Source organism: Ambystoma mexicanum, chromosome 1q, assembly GCF_040938575.1.
Source record: "Ambystoma mexicanum isolate Mex_15411 chromosome 1q, UKY_AmexF1_1, whole genome shotgun sequence".
Classification (NCBI taxonomy): Eukaryota; Metazoa; Chordata; class Amphibia; order Caudata; family Ambystomatidae; genus Ambystoma; species Ambystoma mexicanum.
This window is the reverse complement of record NC_090922.1, coordinates 1,548,576,920-1,548,599,007: the sequence shown is the minus strand read 5'-3', so window position 1 is coordinate 1,548,599,007 and position 22,088 is coordinate 1,548,576,920. Positions and strand designations below refer to the sequence as shown.

The 22,088-nt window shown below is 48.2% G+C and overlaps 1 pseudogene; it reads right to left on the bottom strand.

Moving 5' to 3' along the window:
- Positions 1–1,840: 1,840 nt before the first annotated feature.
- LOC138563375 (zinc finger protein 91-like) overlaps positions 1,841–22,088 on the bottom strand; it is a 252,131-nt pseudogene continuing 231,883 nt past the window's right edge.

The following is a 22,088-nucleotide window of genomic DNA, read 5'->3' as shown; positions in this document are numbered from 1 at the left end:
ACTGACAGCAATTTCCAGTCTACAAGAGAGCCAAAAGATTTTAAGCCCAGCTCAAATCTCAATCTAGAAATTGGTGCGCTCATTGGTAACCCAAGCACTCTCTTCCATATGAGGCACTCTGTTTTTTTTCCAATGTATGTACCAAAGCAATGGTTTGGCCTCTAGTTCATATAAAATCACAGGGATAACTTTTGCTATGTAATACTTCATCAGGGGAAGAATCGAGAATTTACAATATTTGGCAACAACCTTTTTCATTTAGGGAACGAGTAGCATGATTGTCCCATTCACATCCAATTCTACTTTATTTACTACTGGTGATGCGTATACCATATAGCCCAGATAGGTTGTTTCTTCAACCCATGGGATAGCCTGGCCCTCCTGTACCCATTTTGAATAGTGGATCTTTTTTCGTGCATGCCGAAAGACAACAACCTTAGTTTTGTTGGATTGATGGACAGTCCATTTATCTTGGCATACTCGCCTAACCTGGTCGGTAAACACTGCAACCATTGCCATTTTATCCAACAGAACAATATCATCAGTGTTGGGTAGCCAACAGATCCTCCTCCCATTGATCTCCGGGCTGGCCAGCGCTGACGATTCTAGAAAAATACCCATATCTGCCAAAGAGAAATTAAAGAAGAGCATCCCTGTCTCACTCCTCTCTCCACCCTGTCAACCTGGTCAAAGGCCTTTTAGAGGTCCACCCAAGCCCTGTATAGAGCAGATCTCCTTTCCCCCTGGTGTTCTCACTAATCAGACTCAATGTTAACCCATTCAGCGCAGTGGATAGACCTCGTCTAAACCCCGTCTGATGGGTAGACAAAATATGCACACCTACCAATTTTGCAAGATCGCTTAGCAAAGGTTTTTATAAACACTTTACTTTCAATATCAAGGAGGGGGATCGCTCCCTTTGAATAATGGAATAACGATTGCGATCTTCCATGAGGAGGGAAATATTTGTCACTTGAGTATTTCTTTAAAGAGCCAGCAACTTGGACCATATAGCCATATTGTTCTTTAGAACTTGGTATGTCAGCCCATTCGGGTTAGCCGCTCTTGAGACAGATGACTTGGATATTATGTCCACTATGTCCTGTTCATCAAAAGACAGTTGCCAGGGGGCGTCTAAGTTAGCTCTATGTAGGTTTCTTCAAGGGGGGGAGGGGGGTTTCAAAGTTTTTGTCAAGTATTCCCCCCACCTGCACTCTGACAGCAAATTACATTGAGTATTGTTGGAGTGAGATTCAAGCTGGTTGATAAGCGACCAGAAATGTTTGTAGTTGTTTTTATTAACCAGATGCAACATCAACTCTCCATCTTGTTGCAGGCGTAGCATTCTTCGACCTACTGACCAGTGCTTATATTCTTGATTTAATATCTCGGACTCTCTTTTGTAACTCGAAATTTATACCCAACTCGTTTGTTCAAATACACCCATTTTATGTGTTTTTGTTTTTATAATGTTATATATGTATATGAATTAAAATAAGTGTTTAATCTGACTGCGTAAGTAATATGTTGCCGTTTTATAGTACATAAACAGTGGGAACTGACGATCTAAGTGTGTAAAAGCAGGGTAGCTTCTGGTGGAATCCTTTTTGGTTGACTTGACTATTTCCTCATCCACAGAGCAACCTATACCACTTTAATTTACTCTTCCTAAGATGCAATCCATCAGGACTGTCAGCATGCCAGCTTCTCAGCCGGCCAGCATCTCAGTCGGTCAGCATACCATTATATACCTCAGGAATCTACTTGGTGGGCATCCCGCCGAGTCTGGTAGATCCAACGCAATCTAATGAAGCAAATGTTTTAAAACCAGGTGCCAAGGTTTGATGTGTATCAACATTTAATTGCTCTGCCAGTTTCTTTCACGTTGGTTGCCAACTTCAGGTTTGATAAACAATTCCCACATTTAGATGGCATAGCTGTCTGACGCAAACGTACTTGCTTTATCTGTCTGCAATTAGGAGGCAAGACGCCATACATGTTTTAAGGCCATGAACTTATTGTCTGCCTGGAAAGGTGGTGTTGGTGATTAAGTGCTGTCATTCTTTTATCACTGACAACTTGTTTCTTTCCTGCAGGAAGAGAAAGGACATATGAAATAACTTCTCTTGAGAGCTACTGTAAAATCCCTGTAGAAGGAATAAAAACCAAATGGGTTTATTGTAGTTGCTGGTTCACTCTTACCATATTACCGCACAGATTAAAGGGAACATTGCTATGGATCCTCTGATGGCTGCTCAGAGCTGAGGCGTCACTGAAGCTTTTCTTGCACTCTGTGTACTTGTAGAGCTTCACCCCAGTATGGATCCTCTGATGGATTCTCAGAGTTGAGGATCGACTGAAGCATTTCTTGCATTCTGTGCACTCATAGGGCTTCACCCCACTATGAATCCTATGATGGCATATCAGAGCTGAGGCGTCACTGAAGCTTTTCTTGCACTCTGTGCACGTGTAAGGCTTCTCCCCCGTATGGGTCCTCTGATGGATTCTCAAAGTTGAGAAACGACTGAAGCTTTTCTTGCATTCTGTGCACTTGAAGGGCTTCTCTCCAGTGTGGATCATGAGATGGCTTCTCAGGTGTGAGGAATTACAGAAGCTTTTCTTGCACACTGTGCACTTGCAGGGCTTCCCATCTGTATGGGTCATCTCATGGCGTATCAGAGCTGAGGAATTGCTGAAGCTTTTCTTGCACTCTGTGCACTTGAAGGGCTTCTCTCCAGTGTGGATCATGAGATGACTTCTCAGGGTTGAGGAATTACTGAAGCTTCTCTTGCACTCCATGCACTCGTAGGGCTTCAGCCCAGTATGAACCCTCTGATGCCTTCTCAGCGCTGAGGAACGACTGAAGCTTTTGTTGCACTCCGTACACTTGAAGGGCTTCTCTCCAGTGTGAGTCCTGCAATGACTTCTCATCCCTGTGGAATTGCTGAAGCTTTTCTTGCACTCTGTGCACTTGTAGGGCTTCTCCCCAGTATGGATCCTCTGATGGATTCTCAGTGATGAGGAAGTACTGAAGCCTGTCTTGCACTCTGTGCACGTGTAGTGCTTCACCTCAGTGTGGATCATCTCATGGCGTATCAGAGCTGAGGAGCCACTGAAGTTTTTATCACACTCTGTGCACTTGAAGGGCTTGTCTCCAGTGTGGATCATGAGATGACGTCTGAAGTGTGAGGAATTACTGAAGCTTTTCTTGCAGTCAGTGCACTTGTAGGGCTTCACGCCAGTATGGGTCCTCTGATGCTTTCGCAGCGCTGAGGAATTGCTGAAGCTTTTCTTGCATTCTATGCACTGGTAGGGCTTCTCTCCAGTATGGATCATGAAATGCCTTCTCAGGGCTGAGGATTGACTGAAGCTTTGCTTGCACACTGTGCACTCGTAGGGCTTCACCCCAGTATGGGTCCTTTGATGGATTCTCCGAGCTGAGGAATGACTGAAGCTTTGCTTGCATTCTGTGCACTTGAAGGGCTTCTCTCCTGTGTGAATCCTTTGATGTCTTCTCAACCCTGAGGAATCACTGAAGCTTTTCTTGCATTCTGTGCATATGTAGGGTTTCTCCCCTGTATGGATCCTCCAATGGCTTCTCAGCGCTGAGGAAGTACGGAAGCTTTTCTTGCACTCAGTGCACTGGTAGGGTTTTGCACCAGTATGGATACTCTGATGCTTGCACAGACTTGACATCTGTGTGAAACATTTCATACACACTGTACACTTATAGGGTGTCTCAGCCATGTGAGATTCATTAATTATTTAATCTTTTATTACGCACTTAATACCAGAGTCCAGTCTTCATGCGCTGGGCCAGGATTTGAACCTGTGTTGCTCAGCGTGATCTTGCTTCCAAGACAGACACGTTCCCCTTGAGCTATCCTCTTATGTGTTTTATTGGACTAGAAACGTGAGTGACGAACATCCCACAAGCTCTGAAGGAAAATGCCTTCCCGTAGGTTTGGATTCTTATAGATGTGCCGGGCATTGGCCTCTCTGGAGGAGATGGCACTTTCATTAAAGGTTCGGTGGAATGGCACTGCCCATCTTCTGTGGCGCGTCTCTTATTTCTCTGCATATCTCATTGTCTCATGTTAATTTCCATACCCTCGGTTTTGGGGATGGCTCTACTCTCTGTTGAAAGAAGCAAAGGTTTCAGATATTATTTCAAGTCAATGGAAAAAAAAGCAGGACAGTGCACCAATTTCTTACCAGTAATCTTCACTGTCCTAGTCCTACTCATCCACAACACAAGAGTTAACATTCAAGGTGACCACCTTCCCGCAAGAGTATATTCTCAAAAATGTTTTAATTTTTTCCATTGTATTCCCCTGCCCCCGTCACCTGGCATGCAAGACTCTCTACCTCCCATGAAAGACAGTATGAAAGCAAGGATGAGACACAATCCATTCTTCAGGGACGAAGAGGTGGGTGTAAATACTGTGAAGAGGAAGATTAGATCTAGGAGTAGTGAAGATTTGGGTAAGTAATCAGATCACTACCACAACCATCATCTTCACCCCAGTTCCTAACAGTAAAGTATACCAAAGCCACATAATTGCACCCTCAGACTTTCCAGAAAGAGAGGCAGACCCTTAGTAGCACACAGAAAAATCACTGGGTTTTGCGCCAACTAAAAGCCACCTTTTGAAGGAGGTAGAATGCAACATGGATGTGTGACAGCCAATCCCAAGGCACTGGTCACCCGTCTCTGGAATGTGCCGCTGGGAGAGGAGAGTGAATGTGTAACGCCATCCCGCAGCCCACCCCTCACCAAGTCGCTGCTCTACACATCTGATCAACTGGACTGGTTGATCCATTCAACAGGTTTGAGAAATTACAGACAGGCTTTTTATGAACGAAACAAACAGAAATATTGCACTTGTACCATCAAGCGATCTTTATCAATTTGGGGTGGAACATTTAGAAAAAATGCTGAGTTTAATATTGATTTCAATATATATAAACACAAAATATAATATTAGCTAAATAATTTAATATTGTGGAAACCTTCTCTATAACAAAATTGGACTTCTATAGCTCACACAGATTTGAGTTTATTATTTTAATATTGGCAATAATGGTCAAGATAGATTTAGGGCCTCATTACACAGTAGGCGGTAACAATGGCGCTAATAGCGCCATGGTTGCTGCCGGTATTTTACCGTGTCCGCCATGGTGGATGGCAGAATTACCACCCCATTACAAGTTGTAAGGGGGCGGTTATTCCCCATTCACCATGGCCCTTCCCCATTCCCATTTTTGCCCCATAGGGCTCAATGGGAAGGGGGAAGGAGCAAATAACGGAACCGCAATTTGCGGTACCGATATTTGCACAGAAGTCCGTCAGCGGGTCCCTTCCTTAACGTGTGGTGTGACCACACGTTAAGGACGGGACCCGCTGAGGGACCTCGTAGTATGGCGCTAAGGGAATACCGGCACCGGTTGTTAGACGCTCCTCTGCACATCAGAACACTGCTAGCACCTCCACAACATCTTCCCCGGGTTCCCACACTACTCCCCCCAAGTTTCGAGACTCACGTGATTTGGTTGCCCCACAGGACCGAAAGCTCCGTACCAGGTACACTGTACGTGCCCGGTTGCAGCCCTTCCTGCATTGGCAGTTGCCATGGAGAGCACACAGCAGAAGGGGCGGCAGAACGCTTCCGCATCGAACAGTCGTCCGCTCATGTGACTCAGGGCGGCGTTTCCCACGTGACGATGGAGGGCGTCACGTGACCCGGAAGCGCCCAGTACATAACGCTTGATGCACGGAGCACTCACCGCTTCTCAGCTGTCTTTCGACTCTGTTTGGCGCTAAGTCTGGACTTTGCTCTTCTGGTTTACCTTGACTTTGGATCACTCACCTGGACTCCCTCAGATTATCCTTTGTACCTTTGCTTGGAACTGTTGACTCATCGCTGAACCTCGGCCCGCCCCTCACTTGCCTTCGGATCATCCCTTTGAACGGTTTGTCTTCACCACACCATTGCCCTTTGAGGGCTCAAGCTACGCCTTCAGCCCTTGGTTCAGGTGGGCTGTCCTGTACCCACGTGTGACTCTGGTCCCCTTGCTCTGGGGACTACCTCTCATCTGAGTCTCGAACCTCCTTCACTAGGTCTCCCGGGTTTTCCAACCACCGGATAGGTAAGATTATTCAGACCCTGTGATTATTGTATTCTATTGTATTTGCCTGGTACTTAACCCCGTTCTTTCTGCAGCAGCATCGGTGTTCCTGAGGTTCCGTGGATCCGGGAAGCAACATCTCCCACCTGTGGCTCCAAAGGTCGCACAGCGGGGTTCTTTTAGGTTCCCCTGTGCGTCACTTGGGGACGGAGGTATCAACGGTCTACACGACACTCAAGTTAGAACAGACTGAGAAGCCGTATAGTCGTGTTGAACGATGCAGGGGTCCACGGAAGAACCCATTGCTGCTTTAGTACAGGCAATTACAATATTAAGGGCGGATATGGCCGCCGCAAACACCGTGATTCACCAAAGGTTAGATTCCATACAGAGTGTCCAGCATTCCCTCCCTGCAGATCCTGAATTCGGAGATGCCGCCGCTCCAGCCACGCCTCCTCCAGTGGCAAGTACCCCAGCCCCAACCCCGGTGGTCCTTCCAGCCCCTTCTCCCCTGGCTGCTCCTGAACGTTACCAAGGCGACCCCAAGAAGTTCAGGACCTTCATCAATCAGTGCAAGTTGCACTTCCTGTGCAGACCTCTGGCCTTCCCCAACTCCACTGCTAAAGCGGCCTTTACCCTGTCTCACCTGGCCGGAACAGCTGCCGCTTGGGCTAACCCTTTACTGGAGAACAATAGTCCGGTTCTCTATGATTTTGACCTGCTAGTTACCGAGATGTCCTGAGTCTTCGACACCCGGCACAAGGCACAATCCAAGGATCTGGAGCTGCTAGAACTAACCCAGGGTAGAGAGGCCTCGATAGACTACATCACCCGCTTCAACCAATTGGTCGCCGAGACATCATGGCCAGAAAGCAAGCGGGTGGTCTTTTTCGATAGAGGCTTGAGTAATCCAATGAAGGATGCCTTATCAGTAGTCCCCTCCGTGCCTACTCAGTATCAAGAACTAGTGGATTGTGCCCTGCAGGTAGATGCACATCGCTCAGAGCGCAGGGCTGAGTTGGGCTTCTCCCACCCTACAGCAGTCAATACTCCCGCCTCCAGCACTGAGGAACCCATGCAAGTGGGAGGGTTACGTAATCCCATCACGACATCCGAGAGAGAACGTAGGAGGGTGGATAATGCATGCTTTTATTGTGGCATCACGGGACACTATGTTAAGGAATGCCCCCGACTTCCCAAGAAGTCCCAGGTTTTTCCGACAGCTCGACCCTAGACCCGGAGACCAGGTCGAGCTTCCAGTCCTCATCTCCGGGTGCCTCTCTTGCTTTTGCTCGGGTTCAGCCCATCTTTGTACAGGCCACTCTTTGTCCCTCTGCGGGTATCTCCCACGCAGTCACGATCTTCATCGACTCTGGTGCCACGGGGAACTACGTAGACATTGCCCTAGCCCATTCTCTCAATCTGCCTTTAGTGGTGAAAACCCAACCCGAACCGGTCCAGGCTGTAGACGGCACTGGCCTAGTCTCTGGTCCCGTTAGGCACCAAACTGCCCCTCTCTTATTGACTATACAAGACATTCACACAGAGACGCTAAGTTTTGACCTGATTACCACACCTCAGTTCGGTATCATATTAGGGATACCCTGGTTGCGTGAGCACAATCCTCACATTAATTGGCAAACAGGCACGGTCCTCTTTGAGTCAGATATCTGCCAGAACTATTGTCTCCCAGCCCATCAGGAAGCAGATACTCCATCACGGGCCCTGGGAGCTCTCGCTCATCTTACATTGAATGACGGTGGATCAATGGTTGTGGATTCCCATACTGTTGGAGGAGTGGTTAGCGGGATTCCCCCTGAGTACAAGGCATTCGAATCAGTGTTCGATCGCGGTTCTTCCGAGGTGCTTCCCCCACACCGGCCATATGACTGCCCGATTGAACTAATCCCGGGTTCTGCCGTTCCTTCGGGCAGGATCTATTCTCTGTCCCCCTCGGAAGAACAGGCCCTGAAGCAGTATGTCCAGAACGCCCTACGACTAGGCCACATCCGCCCCTCTACCTCACCAGCCGCAAGCCCTATTTTCTTCGTTCCGAAGAAAGAGGGGGATCTACGCCTTTGCGTGGATTACCGGCGTCTCAATGCCATTACAAAAAAGGACAGGTATCCAATCCCTTTGATCACCCCCCTCCTGGATCGCTTATCCCATGCCTCCGTTTTTACCAAGCTGGACCTTCGGGGCGCGTACAACCTGGGGCGCGTACAACCTAGGGCGCGTCCGCGAGGGCGATGAGTGGAAAACTGCCTTTTGAACCCGTTATGGGTTGTACGAATACCTAGTCATGCCCTTCGGCTTATGCAACGCCCCGGCCACATTCCAGCGTTTTATGAATGACATATTCAGGGACATTCTGGACGTGTACGTAGTTGTCTATCTGGACGACATCCTGATCTTTTTGCGAGATCTAGATGACCACGTGCAGCATGTCCGGGAGGTCTTATCCCGTCTAAGGAAACATTCGCTGTTTGCCAAACTCGAGAAATGTCAGTTCCATAAAACGTCCGTTGAATTTCTGGGCTTCCACATCACCCCTGGGGCCCTGTCCATGAGGTGAGGGTGGTCCTAGAATGGCCGATACCTCAGACGCTCAAGGCCTTGCAGGCCTTTTTGGGTTTCGCCAACTTCTACAGGCGCTTTATCTCGTCCTTTTCCACCATTGTGGCCCCACTCACGGCTCTGACTAGCCCTCAGGTACCCTATCAGTGGCGGAAGGAACATCAGGAATCTTTCGAGGCTCTGAACACCGCTTTCACCACCGCACCGATTCTTCAGCACCCCAATCCCGAACTTCCATTCATAGTCGAGGCGGATGCCTCTTCCTTCGCCCTCGGTGCGGTGTTGTCTCAGACTTGTCCGACCACGGGCAAGTTGGACCCGGTGGCATACCACTCTCGCAAGTTTTCCAGTACTGAGGCCCATTATACTGTGACAGAGAAGGAACTTCTGGCTGTTATAGATGCCTTTCGTGTCTGGCGTCATCATCTCCTGGGGGCTAGGCATCCAATCACTGTCTACTCCGATCATCAGAACTTGCAGGACTTGGCCTCCCTGAAGTGCATCAACAGCAGACAGGTCCGGTGGCATCGCTTTTTTTCCGCCTTTGACTTTCACATCACTCATCGTCCTGGGGTCACTCATGGGAAAGCGGATGCCTTGTCACGCTCTCCGGGTGGGGTCTCATTGCCAACCTTCCCTGATACTCTTCTAGGCAAGAGTCACGTGATCTGTCTCTGTACTCCCTCTCTCTCATTGTTGGATTCTGTGCGAGCATGGACGAGCAGTCACTCTGACCAACTGCGGGATTGGGATCCGGTGTATTGTGACAGCTTGCCTTTCGTACATGATCGTTTGTTTCTTCCCACGCCCGACACCCGTAACCTGGCCCTTGAATGGTCTCATGATGCCCCCTTTAACGCCCATCCGGGCCAGGAACTTACCATGGATCTCCTAAAGCGCTGGTGCTGGTGGCCCTCTATGAAGCGCGATGTGGAATGTTATGTCAACTCCTGCTCTGTTTGCGCTCAAGCCAAACACCGAAGGGGCCGCCCAATTGGCCTGCTGCTTCCGCTACCGGTACCCCCGAGACCTTGGCACACACTGACTATGGATTTCGTGACCGATCTCCCCAGGGTGCGGGGTTTTGATACCATGTGGGTGGTGGTGGATACATTTACCAAAATGGCTCGCTTTGTCCCCTGTAAGGGGATCCCTTCGGTCCCGGTCCTGGCTGACTTGTTTTTCAAATCAGTTTTCTCCTTGTTTGGGCTCCCTTCTGTTCTTATCTCTGACCGAGGGTCGCAATTCACGTCTCGTTTTTGGCGAGCTTTGACTAAGCTGCTTGGCATCGATACCAGGTACTCCTCGGCCTATCACCCCGAGACTGATGGGCAGACTGAAAGGATGAACCAATTTATGGAGCAGTATCTCCGGTGCCTTATCTTACAGCAGCAGTCCTCCTGGTTGAGTGTTTCACGGATTGCCGAGTTTGCCTACAACGCGGCTCACTCTGCTGCGGGTCTCTCTCCTTTCTACGCCCTCTACGGCCAACACCCCAAGGTCTTGCCCGTCCCTGACGCTTCTGTCTCTTTGAATCCTGCTGCCACAGCTTGTCTTAGGGATCTGTCTGCTGTTCATGCTCGTACTCTGGTCCACCTTACTGAAGCAAAGGCCTCCATGAAGTCCCGTGCTGATGGCAAGTGCTTGGCTGCTCCTCCCCTTGTGGTGGGTTTCCGGGTGTGGTTGTCACCTTCGCATGGTTGGTTGTCGGAAACTTCTGCCTCGCTTTGTTGGTCCTTATGTGATCTCCCAGGTTGTGAATCCTGTTGCTTTTCGTCTGGTTCTCCCGAGCTCTTGGCGTATCCATCCCGTTTTTCATGTCTCCCTTCTCAAGCCTTGCCCCGATTCCTCCCGTCTCCGTGCCCCGGTGGCCCCGGTGTCCCTGGCCTCCCCTGATGTCTTTGAGGTGTCGGCTATTCTGGGTTCCCGTTGGTTTAAGGGTAGGCTCCAGTATTTGGTGGACTGGGCGGGTTATGGCCTGGAGGAGCGCTCTTGGGTTTCCGCCCTGGACGTTAACGCTCCTCGGTTGGTGTCCCGGTTCCATCGGGATCACCCGCCCTGCCCACGGGGTCGTGGGCCGTTGGGGGGGGGCTATGTTAGATGCACCTATGCACATCAGAACACTGCTAGCACTTCCACAACATCTTCACCGGGTTCCCACACTACTCCCCCCAGGTTTCGAGACTCACGTGATTTGGTTGCCCCACAGGACCGAAAGCTCCGTACCGCAGTTGCCATGGAGAGCACACAGCAGAAGGGGCGGCAGAACGCTTCCGCATCTAACAGTCGTCCGCTCACGTGACTCAGGGCGGCGTTTCCCACGTGACGATGGAGGGCGTCACGTGACCCGGAAGTGCCCAGTACATAACGCTTGATGCACGGAGCACTCACCACTTCTCAGCTGTCTTTCGACTCTGTTTGGCGCTACGTCTGGACTTTGCTCTTCTGGTTTACCTTGACTTTGGATCACTCACCTGGACTCCCTCGGATTATCCTTTGTACCTTTGCTTGGAACCGTTGACTCATCGCTGAACCTCGGCCCGTCCCTCACTTGCCTTCGGATCATCCCTTTGAACTGTTTGTCTTCACCACGCCATTGCCCTTTGAGGGCTCACGCTACGCCTTCAGCCCTAGGTTTAGGTGGACTGTCCTGTACCCACGTGTGACTCCGGTCCCCTTGCTCTGGGGACTACCTCTCATCTGAGTCTCGAACCTCCATCACTAGGTCTCCCGGGTTTTCCAACCACCGGATAGGTAAGATTATTCAGACCCTGTGATTATTGTATTTGCCTGGTACTTAACCCCGTTCTTTCTGCAGCAGCATCGGTGTTCCTGAGGTTCCGTGGATCCGGGAAGCAACATCTCCCACCTGTGGCTCCAAAGGTTGCACAGCGGATTCTTTTAGGTTCCCCTGTGCGTCACTTGGGGACGTAGGTATCAACGGTCTACACGACACTCAAGTCAGAACACCGGTGCCCTTACCAGTGCCGGTATTCCCTTAGCGCCATCCGTGTAATGAGGCCCTTAAACTGCAAGTCTGGGATACTTTTGAACTTTTTGCATTTAAATTAAACTAATTTGTTCTTAGTTCTGTTTAATGTGAAAGTTATTAGTGAGCGGTACCTTCTCTCTATATCTGATTATTAGGATCTACCGTTTGTAATGCTTGTGTTCAACCAGATTATTTTAGCACATGCATTATGAAAAATGTAGGAATGTAGGAATGAAAACCATGCATGTGAAAACTGAGAAGTTTAAAAATCGATAAAAATAATAAATAAATCCGTCCGAGTCTTCAAACTTACAAGAATACAAATAAACAAAATATCCTTGCTAGGTACATTATATAATAAATGAAAACCAGCACTGTCAAAGCAAAACATCTGTCATATGCTGCCAAGCGCTGCCTCAAATGCCCCAATAATGGGAACATATGGTATGATAAGTCATTCACAACGCCCCTGTACAGAAATGTTTCTAGGCCCGGCAGGACAAGGGAAGGGGGGGGGGGAGAGAGACAGAGCGAAGACAAAACACATGGGGCCTCATTACACGGATGGCGGTAAGGATTTACCGGTACCGGTAAAATACTGGTACCGGTAAATCCTTACCGCCTTACTACGAGGTCCCTTTGCGGGTTGGGGGATTTAGCGCCTGCTTTTTGCAGGCGTTAAAAACCAACCCGCAAAGGGACCCAGGGAGCTAATTACGGTACCGCAATTTGCGGTACCGTAATTAGCGCCTTCCCCATTCCCATTGAGCCCTATGGGGCAAAAATGGGAATGGGGAAGGGCAATGGTGGAAGGGGGAATTACCGCCCCGCCAACCTTGGAATGGGGCGGTAATTCCCCTTTCCGCCAAGGCGGTGCCGGTATTTTACCAGCATGAACCATGGCGCTAAAAGCGCCATGGTTCTTCGTCATCCGTGTAATGAGGCCCATGATATTACTAGGCCTTGGGCCTCATTACGACCCTGGCGCTAAACCATGGTGCTATTAGCGCACCATGGTTGCCACCGGTACCATACCGGTACCACCATGGAGAAAGGGGGAATTACCACCCCATTCCAAGGTTGGTGGGGCGGTAATTCCCCCTTTCTCCATGGCCCTTTCCCATTCCCATTTTTGCGCCATAGGGCTCAATGGGAATGGGGAAGGCAGTAATTACGGTACCGCAAATTGCGGTACCGTAATTGCCACAAAAGTCCCTTTGCGGGTTCCTTCCTTAACGGCTGGTAAAACCAGCTGTTAAGGTAGGGACCCGCAAAGGGACCTCGTAATTAGGCACTAAGGGGTTAACGGCGCCGCAGCCTTTTACAGCGCCGTTAACCCCTTAGCGCCTAGGTCGTAATGAAGCCCTTTGTGTCAATCAGATCATGCAAGTGCAAACCACGCAAAGTCAGGGCTGGACTGGCCTACAGGGCACTCTGGAGATTTCCCGGTCGGACTCTACTCCCTGGGCCTCTTTTGTGTGGTAACCTATTTTATTTCCAAATTTTCTCATAGGAAAAGGGTTTGAGTTGCTGAAAATGTGTAATATGGGGCCACTTTGAAAATTATTTCCAGGGCCTCTTTTGGCTCCCAGTCCACCCCTGCGCAAAGTGCAGGTGGAGGGTGAAGGGGAAAGTGCTAGATAGAGAGAATGGGGAAGTGCCATCCAGGCAGTATTGCTCAGAGGACGAGCAGCCAGGGAAGCACATTTCTGGGTAAGTGCAAGGAGGCAGGGGACTGTAGGGTTACAGTTACAGCCCCTAAGTGCGTGGTAGGGCCGGAAGCAGTGCAGGGGAGACTGGTCATGGAGGAGCCTGGTACCCAGTGAAACTCTGAGGGTAGCCAGGCAACCAGGTCAGCAGCAGAGAAAGAGAGAGAAAAAATCAGACGTGAACAGGAAGATCTTGAGCTGCTTCCGGGAATTCAGGTGGTCTGGCTCAAGTTTGAGAGGAGCAGGGATGCCATTCCAGAGAGAGGCACCGGCTGAGAAGAGAGACCTACCCCCACTCTCTGCCTGGAGAAGCATCTGACCCTCAGAGAGTTGGATGTGTTGGAGCAAAGGGCCCGAGAAGGAAGGTGTTTTGGAAGACCGAGTTGGATGTAGTGTGGGCCCTGGCCCCAGATAGCCTTGTGGACGATGCAGAGGGTCTTGACCTCGCCCCTTGCAGCCACCAGGAGCCAGTGGAGGGATTTCACGGCTTCAGAGAAACGGTCCCTGGGCTTAGGGGCAACAATAAGTCTTGTAGTCCTGTTCTGGATTAGTTGCAGTGGGTGAAGAGTAGAGGTAGGCAGATTGAAAAAGAGGCTGTAGCAGTAGTGCAGCATAGAGAGGACCAGGGCTCTGGAGACAGTAAGCTTCTGTGGGAAAGTGAGAAAAGGAAGAATACCTCTGCAGAGGTGCAGCTGGTAGTGGGCCTTTTTGACAAGGTGCGCGATTTGCGGAGAAAAGGAGAGAGTGGAATCCAAAATGACATGAAGATTTTTTTTACCTCACAGGAAGGCGAAGGAAAAGGGCCCAAGGAGGGCAGCAAGAGGGTAAGCGTGAGCAGGGGTCCCAATGAGAATGAGATCAGTCTTATTGGTATTAAGACAGAGACCATTGGTGGTGCACCAATCCTGAATAGTGGATAGACAGTCAGGAATGAGCGTGACAGGAGAGGAGGCTGAAGGGAGCCAAGTGTCATTTGCATAACACTGAAAGTTAGAGGAGACGTTAGAGATCGGGTGGGTCAAAGGGGAAAGGTAGACATTGAAGAGGCAGGGTGAGAGGTTACCACTGAAACCTTCATTCAAGAGCTGTAGAAAGACTCTTATGTCAGCAACTGGGTCCATTAAACACATTTTTAAATCAGGACTCTTGCCTTCCAGGAAGGTACTCAAGCCAACAGAAGGCAGTTATGATAGGTGTGGATTATCTCAATAGGTTTCCCATGCTAGTGAAACTGTCAGTTGATATTGAGTGCAAAAGGGTATGTCCAACTTGTCGGAAGTGGGGAAAAAGAGGCTAGCGAGAACTAAGTTGCACAACCTCTGCTGTTCATTCTGAACCTCTGTTGTTCATTCTGAGAAGATAACAATTATGGCCAGAGGACATACAAGAAGTCCACTTCACATTATTTCCCAAGGATCAAATTTCCATAAAGGTGTACAGAGGAAATTACAAGAGCCTCGTACCTGAAAAAAAAACAAAGTTGTACTGAACAAGAGTTTAGAAGACTGACATTTCTGCATAATCTTGAACTGCAAGATAGAACTCCAACTTACCTTCGAGGGTGTTATGGTCTGAAAAACATTATAGACTCACTTTGTTGCAGAAATCACTGTGACCATTCACAGTGTCTCATCACGTATCGCCGAGGGGAGCCCTTCCCTGTGAGACTAGGGAGGTGAGCTTGTTATGCAACAATCCTAGGGGTGGCAGAAAGTGGGATCCCACTCTTGGGGACATGGTCTCCAGTTTATCACAGAACTCCCTAAACCCCTTTCCAAGGAGTTACTCACAATACCCAAGGATTGTTCCCATCTTGACAAATACGTCTCTGTCTGCAATTATAACCTTCTGTCATAAAAAAATAATACTGTGTAGAAGTGTATGGAAACAATGAAGAACCAGTGGTTGGCAGCCACGGGACGAAGTTTGATGAAGGAGGCCCTACTCTTATGGAAAGGGACAAAGGACTATGTGTTTACACTGGGGAGCATCAAGCGATCTAGCATAAAGGGAGAAGAAGGCCCAATACAAGTTGTGTTGGCGATCCCCAGGAAGTTCAAACCCGGGCTGGTGAAGAAGCTGAGAGATGCTGAGGTGGCTTGGTGAAGCGAGAAGCAGAGAAGCTGAAGGAAGCGGCACAGTGATGAATAGAAAGTAGCCAGCATGCTTAGAAAGATCCTAGAGGTGGCGGCATGGCCCAAGAACAGTGGACTGTGTGGTCCAAGAACTACACCAGACTGAACCAGAGATGGCTGACTGGACCCATATACAGAGGAGAGAAGAACCCGACAATTGAAGCAGCTGTTCCAGGAAGAAGCTCCTGACCCCACGGAAGAACAGGTAAGGGCCTAACCTGACTAAACGTAGTAATGGGAATGGCGGTTGACCCGGGCGGGAAGAAGGCCAAATAGTGAACAGCGAATACCAAGCAGAGCATAAAGATTACTGTGAGGCTAATTGTCCTCATCTCAAGATCGGTACATTTTGGGAATACTAACAAGAACAAAGATTATTCAGAGATTAATTAGTCTTGTCCCAGTATTGGGAAAGGTTGTGAATATTGACAAGAAAATAAAGATTATTCAGAAGCTTATCATTCTCATTCCAATATTCGTAAAGGGTGGGAATACCGACAAGAGGCTAATGATCATTCAGATGCCCAGCATCCTCGTCCCAGTATCAATAGAAGCTGGGAATACGGACAAGAGGCTAAAGATCATTCAGAGGCCCAGCATCCTCGTCCCAGTATCAATAGAAGCTGGGAATACGGACAAGAGGCTAATGATCATTCAGATGCCCAGCATCCTCGTCCCAGTATCAATAGAAGCTGGGAATACGGACAAGAGGCTAAAGATCATTCAGATGCCCAGCATCCTCGTCCCAGTATCAATAGAAGCTGGGAATACGGACAAGAGGCTAAAGATCATTCAGATGCCCAGCATCCTCGTCCTAGTATCAATAGAAGCTGGGAATACCGACAAGAGGCTAATGATCATTCAGATGCCCAGCATCCTCGTCCCAGTATCAATAGAAGCTGGGAATCCGGACAAGAGGCTAATGATCATTCAGATGCCCAGCATCCTCGTCCCAGTATCAATAGAAGCTGGGAATACGGACAAGAGGCTAAAGATCATTCAGATGCCCAGCATCCTCGTCCCAGTATCAATAGAAGCTGGGAATACGGACAAGAGGCTAAAGATCATTCAGAGGCCCAGCATCCTCGTCCCAGTATCAATAGAAGCTGGGAATACGGACAAGAGGCTAAAGATCATTCAGAGGCCCAGCATCCTCGTCCCAGTATCAATAGAAGCTGGGAATACGGACAAGAGGCTAAAGATCATTCAGAGGCCCAGCATCCTCGTCCCAGTATCAATAGAAGCTGGGAATACGGACAAGAGGCTAAAGATCATTCAGAGGCCCAGCATCCTCGTCCCAGTATCAATAGAAGCTGGGAATACGGACAAGAGGCTAAAGATCATTCAGAGGCCCAGCATCCTCGTCCCAGTATCAATAGAAGCTGGGAATACGGACAAGAGGCTAAAGATCATTCAGAGGCCCAGCATCCTCGTCCCAGTATCAATAGAAGCTGGGAATACTGACAAGAGGCTAAAGATCATTCAGAGGCCCAGCATCCTCGTCCCAGTATCAATAGAAGCTGGGAATACTGACAAGAGGCTAAAGATCATTCAGAGGCCCAGCATCCTCGTCCCAGTGACAATAGAAGTTGGGAATACTGACAAGAGGCTAAAGATCATTCAGATGCCCAGCATCCTCGTCCCAGTATCAATAGAAGCTGGGAATACGGACAAGAGGCTAAAGATCATTCAGATGCCCAGCATCCTCGTCCCAGTATCAATAGAAGCTGGGAATAAGGACAAGAGGCTAAAGATCATTCAGATGCCCAGCATCCTCGTCCCAGTATCAATAGAAGCTGGGAATACGGACAAGAGGCTAAAGATCATTCAGAGGCCCAGCATCCTCGTCCCAGTATCAATAGAAGCTGGGAATACGGACAAGAGGCTAAAGATCATTCAGATGCCCAGCATCCTCGTCCCAGTATCAATAGAAGCTGGGAATACGGACAAGAGGCTAATGATCATTCAGATGCCCAGCATCCTCGTCCCAGTATCAATAGAAGCTGGGAATACTGACAAGAGGCTAAAGATCATTCAGATGCCCAGCATCCTCGTCCCAGTATCAATAGAAGTTGGGAATACTGACAAGAGGCTAAAGATCATTCAGATGCCCAGCATCCTCGTCCCAGTATCAATAGAAGCTGGGAATAAGGACAAGAGGCTAAAGATCATTCAGATGCCCAGCATCCTCGTCCCAGTATCAATAGAAGCTGGGAATACTGACAAGAGGGAATACCCACAATTTAATGGATGTTATTTAGAGGCCCAGCATCCTCGTCCCAGTATCAATAGAAGTTGGGAATACGGACAAGAGGCTAAAGATCATTCAGATGCCCAGCATCCTCGTCCCAGTATCAATAGAAGCTGGGAATACCCACAATTGAATGGATGTTATTTAGAGGCTAATCATCCTTGTTCCAGTAGCGGTATAGGTAGTGAATACCAACAATAAAATAAAGACCAGGGGACCAGTCAATCTTGTCCCAACACATGTGAAGATTTGGAATGCAAGGAGACAAAGGTTACTAAGGGACAAGTTATAATAGTTCCAAAAACACAGAAATGTCTAAGAATCAAGAAGCTGATTACCTGTAAAATAGAAGGGACCAAAGCAATAAACCGAAGGGTACCACTCCTTTGGCCTACTGGGTAGTAAACAGAGAGTGTTAGAAGACTAGTTTGGAGGAGAGTCATAACTTAAGTAAAGTATATGGGAAAGGCTATCCTAACTCCTTTAAGTACCAGACAAAAGCCTACTAAGAGGCAATACAAGGCGAAGAGAAGGAGTTACAAACAGATTAATGCTTGTAGTACCAAAGAATGTGTTGTAGACAGAAGCAAGGGAAGCCCAGAAAGGTTACAAGCTCTCTTGAGGAATTAAGAGAAATGATAAACAACATCACTAAAAGCTATCCCAAGACGATAACTGTCTAGACTCAAGGATCCCATCCAGGAGAAGGGAAGCCTTCTCCTGGGTCTCTTTTTCCTTTAATTGTTCTTAAGTAATGAGAGACTGTCAGAGTATCCGTCTAGAGGAGTCTCATAACCTAAGTGAAGTTTATGAGAAGAGCTGTCCCGACTACTTTTAAAAGCAAATAGCCATACCGCCAACGTGATAGCTGAAGCCTCCATGTCCTATTGTCGCCTAGATTTTCTCTCAGGAAAAGACATTCCTATTGAAATACAGTACTGGATGCTCTATTCCCTCATATTCCTGCGACCAGACTGCCCCTAAACCAGTCTTTGGAGCATTGGTTTGAAGAATGCATTCTTTCCTAAAGTTAAGTACTTTCAACACCAGGGCACTAAAAAGGATGGACTTTAAGGAATTAAAGCAGACCTTATCAGTTTTGTCCAAACTTGAGTTTTTGGGGTTCCACGTTGTTTAGTTTGTCGGTAAGACAGGAGGTGATGGAGTACTTCAGTATAAATCGCCTAAAATATCATATCCGGCCAAGAAAGGCTCTAACGTCCCATTTAATTGTTGGCAACAGGGTCTCTTATACTGCTCTAACCTTTTCAGTTCAGGGTTGCAGAAGCCCAGTACCGAAAATAAAACAAAATATTGGACTGTGGTTTGAGCCAGATGGCATTTATGTGGGTTAGCGGTAGGACCAGCTTTCCTCAGAGCTCTGGTAACCTCGTAAAGGTGTCTCAAATGTTATTACCAAGTTCTACTATGAATGACTATGGGCCTCATCACGACTTCGGCGAAATCCGCCGAAGCCCTGATTCGGCAGACCCTTAAATCCGGCGGTAATAGCGCGACCGCCGGATTTAAGGGTTACCGCCGAAGTCGTGATGAGGCCCTATGTCATCTAGGTAGGCCCCGCAAAACACAGAACAGTCAGTGAATCAGATGCATTAATCTCAGAAAGGTTGCAGGTGCCCCATGGAGGCCAAATGGCAGAACCATAAAATGAAAAATCCCATCCGGAGGAGTGGAAAAGCTGTCTTCTCTGGTCGGCTGAATTCACTGGCACATGTCAATAGCCCTTTGTTAGATCAATCATCGAAAGGTAACTGCTGATCCCAGTCGATCAATAAGTTCATCAATACTTGGCATAGGATATTTTTCAAACTGGGATAATGTGTTTAACTTTATAAAGTCAATACAAAATCTCCACTATTCAGCTGGTTTCACTACTAGGACCATTGGCAATTACCAGGGACTTGCGATAGTTGTATTATATCAGAAGCTTGCATTTTCCCCACTTCCTGGTATACTATTTCTCTACGGGCTTCCGGAAATAGATAGGGATTTAGCTTGACAACTTTGTCCAAGGGGGTACGGATATTATGGAAAAACCCTTTAATCTCCCTGGATCGCAGTCGAAAACATCAGGAAACTGGTTTAACAGAGTGTGAATGTTGGTTACTGGGTGATATGTCAGCAGGTATTAAATTAATCCCATTTGCTTCCTCTGCCAGAAGACTGGTGGCCATTAACACCAAAGTGTTAACAACTGTACACCCCGCCTCCCCCATTTTTGCATTGCATTTGCGTGGTGTTTGGGAAATTTCGAATCTAGGTGTGTTTAACAACAGTACACTGCCAATTGTGTACCCACGTGTTTCTACGGCATCCGTTTGCTCTCCTTTTCGGATGCAAGGCTGCTGGTGAGTTTGTGCTCGTGCAGTGCAGTCTGTACTACAATCTGTAAGGAAGGCATGGTATCAACAGTAAGACAGACACAAGTGACCACAGTTCAAGTGTGTTTATTGACCTTTACCAAGTGTGTGATGGACACCTATCTAACCCTATATCTACAGATGGGAGCAAGCTACGACCATCAAATAATAAAAATGCAGTCCCGGACGGGTCTCGTCAAAATAAAAGGAACTACACTAATAAAAAACTATTGCCAATCCTTAAGGCTAAAGATACATAGTGAGGGGTAGTGTTCATGAAAAAGAGAGAAGTGTTCACAAAATGATATGTCGGGATGTTCAGGCCGTTGGCCTCTCTTCATCACGTTTTCAGCACGAGACAAGGTGGTTCACTCGAGCAAAGCACACACTCTGGCTTATTCGGCACAAGAACACAGTTCCATAACGAGTATCAGGGCCTTCTGTGCTGCAATTCTGTTTGCTTTTCCAAGGTCTCTTGACACTGAGGGCCTGGTGCACAAGAACAAAATAAACACAAAGTTCCTCTCCTCTTTCGAGTGTTCAATTCGGCTGTCTTCCCCGGGATCCCCCTCAGCTGGGCTCAGATCCCTTTTCTATATCACAGTCAGTATCATGGATCTCCTTCTTATGGGCTCAGATCCCCATTTTCCAATGTTTACAGAATACTCTTTCTCGGGTGACTCGCGGACACCCTCAGCCGGGCTTAGATCCTTTCTACGTCACAATTAGTCTCCCTCAGCCGGGGTTGGACCAATTGTAGCAAACATTCAACTATCGAAAACTTTTCGAATGTGCACAGGATTTGGCTTGACCCGTTGCAGGACCACTTCGATCTCAAATGTCCCCTTTCTATAGTTGCCAATTAATTGGATACCTGACAGAGACCTTTGTGTGAGCACTCACGTGGCACTGGACAACTCTTGTCTATCGTATCTTATTTGCCTCCCAAAGTTCAATCACCCCTCTGATTTTCAATTATATTCAGGTCGCTCGCTATACTCTTTAGATTTCTTCATACAATGTTGCTACTTGCAAACTTGGTTCTAACAAAGGCAGGTTTGGTATCAGTCTCTCCATCTCACCGGCTATGTTGTCTTTACTGGTGCTGCTTTGTTGTATGAGCCAAGGATAGTACCATGGCAGCAGCCGCTCCTCCCCACTGTGGTTATCGACGTGGGAGAGCCCCGAGTACCTCCGACACACAATGCAGGTTTGCTCAGCTTTAGTTCCCGGTTTTGGGTTTCTTACTTTCCAAGGTTAGCAAAAGTAACAGTCTGAAAAGGTCAAGGGCACTGCCCTCCTTGCAACCCTCTCTGGTCGTGCCGTCTTTCTCCTTGTATTAAACTGCCATCTTGGAACCGCTGTTTCCTTGAGTGCTTTGCCTCACTCAGAATATGCTTTCGAACTCCGCCTTTTATCAGTATGGGGAAGTGTGATGGAAGTCAGGTGTGTGTAACGATCATTAATTGCCTGAAGTTGTATGACCATTGTATTGGGACATGTCAGGTATACGGCTCTGGCATTAGTCCGTTTTCGCTCATGGTGAGAAAGTGTTTGTGTCGGGAAAGGGCGGGGGAGTGAATTCCTAGGTATCCTACCTGGTAGGATGGGGGAAAGGGTGTTACAGTTAAGGAGATACCGCGTGTCACCCTTCGGTGTCCCACTTCCACTCCCCAAAGACCCTTCATTCAGGTGATCCTCCCACACTAGTCCACCCCCAGGAACTGGATACAAAAGCGATGGCTGTGTCCTCGCCACCTGGATGACAGATCCCCGGGGATTAGCGCGTGAGACACCTTCAGGTTTCTCACAATCCCCCATCCTCATCTCTGCCACCCCTATGGCTCTCACTATCTCACCTATATATTATAATTGCTTTACTATCACCAATCCTCCTTCTCTCACGAAGTCTGG